The sequence below is a fragment of the Frankliniella occidentalis genome, unplaced genomic scaffold (genome assembly GCF_000697945.3).
Source record: "Frankliniella occidentalis isolate FOCC.00 unplaced genomic scaffold, Focc_3.1 Scaffold125, whole genome shotgun sequence".
NCBI classification, from domain to species: Eukaryota; Metazoa; Arthropoda; class Insecta; order Thysanoptera; family Thripidae; genus Frankliniella; species Frankliniella occidentalis.
In genome coordinates, this window is record NW_026267252.1 from 603,658 (window position 1) to 608,384 (window position 4,727).

The window sequence follows — 4,727 nt, forward strand, 5'->3', positions numbered from 1 at the left end:
TTTATATTTTATTCATAAGACAATTTAGGTTTGATTAATTGATTTTAAAGCTCTGGGCGACTGAGCTCTTATTAATAATTTTGACTTTCAGTTAGATTTTTGGACATTTCCTAGCCCCATCTCTATGGAATAATAAGATATAAGTGACAAGACATTCGGATAATTGTAAAGTTTTGTAGCTGTAGAGAAATTTCAATATTTTAAGCATTTAGATAGAGCTCTTGCTTCTTTGCAGCTGTGTGATCCTAGAGAATGATGTGACAATTGGTGTACACACCTTCAGCCCCAAAGATACTGTAGTTCAGTTGGGAGGTGTTCATTCTCTGTATTTGCCTCTCAAATTTCACTATAGTTCCTTGAGCTGCCAGAATAGAATAAACTGATAATTTAACATGTGATTATATGTAAAGTGTACTATAATATTTAATTTTCCAAACTTATAAGTAGGCGCTAAAGCAAACAGGAACCAACAGTGACAGCAGTCAGCCATCTGGAACATCCTTTTCTAATAAACAACTCATTCCAGCAATAGTTTCTTAAACATGCAGTATATGTTCTATTTTAGGAAAATTTAGACAGATTTTAAAAAGCATAACTAAAGTAAGTTTGCTTAGATTTGTACAGTATGATTGTATCTCATGTTTGCGTGATTGTGAATTTGCAGCAGTATGTGGACTGTTTTAAAAAAAAATTCATATACTACTGCAATATTTTTTTTTTACTGAATGAATTTGTGAAAATGTGTATGTGTGTGTACATATTGTACCAAATACTTTTATTAAATGTAATATAGAGCACATGTACTGTTCTCTAAGACGTAGGAAGGAAGAATGGAAAAGGTGGAGTGTTAAAATTTCTGCCAAAAGTAACTGTAAAAAGAAATTCTTGCAGTTGTTCAAATCAAACTTACTAATAATTTGAGTCTCATTTATTCTTTGAGGCATTGCAGTATTTCTTTACATGCTTGTCCTTCAAATTTTATTTCATTAGATATGAAAAAACAATGATCAAAGCATAGTGACTTTTTCCCAACTTTTGAAATAGAGTCTTCTCAGCAGCAGCAGATGTGTTATTATGGCGAATTTATGCATAGTGCATAATGTATTCAGTAGTGCAGGAAAGTGTTGAATGATTAATTTAACTTCAACTTAACTGCCAAGCCTGTTTTCCTCAAAATGAAAGATGTTGTATATTAATGGCTAAAAGATAAATGATAACAGTATATGGAGAAGAGGGGAAAGGTAGCCTAAACTCAGTGGATCAAAATAATGGTGACTCAATGTGAAATTGGCCTCTCATTTCCTGTTGGTAAGAAGATCGTTAAAAAAAAAAAGTAGGTGGGTAGTTCTAAGATGATTATGATTAGTTACCCACCTACATTATATTAGTGAAAAGTACATCTTTTGATGTCAAGTGTTGCTGAAGTTTTAAGAACACAGCATTAGTCAACAAGTCTAAACACGTATTGCTCCCAGTTGCCAAATCTTCCCGAACCACCAGATTCAAAGATTCTTATATAACAGTTCATGTCATGTTGCATGTGACTATAAGACTACTGGTGTATTAAAAATGTTTTACTGTAGTGTGAAAAAATTATGACCTTGAATGAAACTCTCATAAGATGAAGTAAAAGAAAGGAGATGTTTTTATTAAATCTGAAATCGGAAGTGTTGCTTTGTTTTGCAACTTTGCTGAATCAAAGACGCAATCAGCCATTTTAAAAATTAGTGAAAACGATAAATGGTCGACAAATTTACTACTGTTTTCCAAATTAACTAGATTTATTGATGGTGATCGCTTTAGTCAGATAAATCAGATATAGAGAAATAGGATACCCAAATATATAAACTGACATGCATAAATGATTTGCTCTCCAGATTTGGTTTTTCCACAGTTCTAATGAATAAACCTCTTAGTGATGAAATGTTGCTCAGTCTTTATTGAGTTTTATTTAAGGGTTTAGTGGGGCAATTGAATAATCAGATTGGTGTCATCATGAGTAACCATGAGCAGATACCAAGTCAGTATTCACTGTGTGGGGTAAAAAGGTGTTTATTTGCTCTTCCGCACTACTGCATCTTCTCACAAGCATAACTTCTTGAAGGCATGGCAAAGCAGGGTTTCTAGTCTACATCCTTGTTAAATTCCTGGGAATAAAACACAGAAGAAGGCAAATGATTACCTGCTTTGTATTTTTAATTGATTCCACATGCATGACTATTGTTAAAGTTGTCTACACACCCTTGTTGAAAAGTGTAATAGTATATTTTTCTTGGATTTTTATTAATATCAGTGTATTTTCTATGTTCTGGAAAATGCTCTTATAGTTGTTAGCTTTTGAAGCAACATGAAAATTTATTTATGAATGAAACACTTATTTTTAATTGGATTTGTTTGTCTAATGTTATAATTCTGCTTCATTGAGTCTATTTTTATGCTCTCACAATATTCTCATTATTGTTCTGAAGTTTGAGAAAGGAAAGGTAGATTTCACAAAGCATCAGTTACCGAGAAGAAAAAAAATTAAATGGGTCTATTGATGGAATAAATGTAGGGCAGTTGATAATAAGGCTTTGGAAATCATATGGTGTGAATATTTTGAGAACAAAATTTTCAACCTCATATTTAGCAACAGGGAAGCTCTGTGAGTGGGAAAGAAACGCCATTTTATTTCAAGTATTTTCTGTGATAATTTTCATTTTGTAGAGGCTCTCTGATCAAACCTTATAGTTATCAATCCCAACATTTTAAACATGACTGCATCATGACAAAGACTGATTGGAGTCTGAAAAAGGATTAACTTCCTCTGATTTATTCTGAGGAAAATGTTTGCGTCAGATTCTATTTGAGCATACGGGCATAACAGCATTAATTTGATTGTAAAGAATTTGGCTGATCAGGCAATATCAGTAGACCGAATTGCATGGTTCCTCTAATTGTGGAATGTACACTCCTTATCTCAAATTTCCATGACACCAAGATGGCTAGCTTTGAGCATCAGCTGTTACCCCAACCTTTCAAACACAAAGAAAGATTACTGACAACACATTATATGTGTAGAACTGGAATATACGCCTTGACGTTGTAAAGTTTACTTGCGAAAAATATCTTACAGGTTTCGAGTCCCTGCTAACGAGTTGCAGGCTGGACAAGAGTGTCCAATTCCAATCATTATGTAATTGCCAATGATTGAACAATTAGCATTTGAAACTGCTAGGCTAAATTGTGCCTTAAAAACTCCTCTTTTTCTTTAGTATTCTTTTTAAAATTTTGATTATGATTGTGTAAAATATAGAATCTTTTATGAGAATGCGAAGAACCTGAGGCAAAAACTACAAACATTGCTAAAGAGCTGGGTTTGGTGTCGTGTTTGGCCCTCGTCATGTGTTAATGTTTGCAGACAAGAGCTGCTCCAACCTACTGGTGTGAGAGACTTTGTTCTTCTGCAAAACATTTTTTACCCTTCTTTAACACTTGAGCTCAAAAAAAATGTACTAAATAATGTTCCTTTCTGTGAGTATTGCTCTTCTAATATATATTTACTGTCTAATTAAAATCTCATGAACTATTGTACTGGTTGGTAACTACCAAAACATATATTCTGCACTGAAAATACAACAGTTCCTTATCACCAACTCGCTAGATGGAGCAATCTCATACAAGACAACCATTCTTTAGAGGTCAATACCATCTCACATTTCATGTAAAATATTCTGTTGCAGATAAGCTGTCACAAAATAATAGGAGAGAAAACATTTTAAATAATCTTTGAGTGTCAAGGATTGTACCACATGTGTTCTATGTTGACTTTAGAATAGTATGAGATTTAAAATCTTCCATGCATAGCAAATGTCTTTAGTGACTTTAAATTTACCATTAACATACCTAAAGTCCAGTTAACCATTGACGAAATTGAGCTACCAATCAGCAAGTCCATTTTCAAACAGGAGACTGGTTACTTCCCTGAATAGGTTGTCTTGTGCGTAATTTCGATGTTTTATGTACCCGACTAACTTTTATACAAACATTCTTATTGATAAATTGGTCTCGCTCCTCATTCTAAAAATTTGCTATATAAAGATTGATTGTCTTTTGTTTTTTCTTGTAACTTTGATTCCTCAACAATGCGTCCAGTTGTTCATACAGTTAACTTAACTTTCGTGTAGTATTTCCGTGAGCACTTTACTAGTGTCTGTTTGATTAACTTGCACTAGGTTCTGAGCATGACGAATATTAGGGATGTAGCTATAGAATTACTTTGGTTAAAAAGTCAACGTCTTTGCTAAAAACGAAACTCACGAAAGGTAATTGAGAAATTCGACAAGCGGAAAGCACTGTTTTTAAGTAATGTTGATGTAGTCTTGTCATCAGATCCATTTGTAATTAGAAAATGTACAGTAATCAAAATACAGATTTACTACTCTACTCATAAAATACGAACATAAAAGTTTAAGAAAAATAATTCAATTTCTGAGAAAAGGCTAATTGTCTTTACCGGGTGGACAAAACTTCTGATTTCTTTTCTTTTTTCATATTCCATGGGTTTCTTCATATTTCTTCCTCTTTCCTAACTGATGTAACTTCTAAAGTGTTACTTTACTGTAGCAAATATGTGAGTTATAAGGTGTTTTTGTTGCATATGAGAGCTTGTTGTGAAAAAGTTGTGGTAGAGAACTTAACTGGATCATGCCTCTTGTGTTTGAGGTAAAAAGAAATATTAAAAGTTG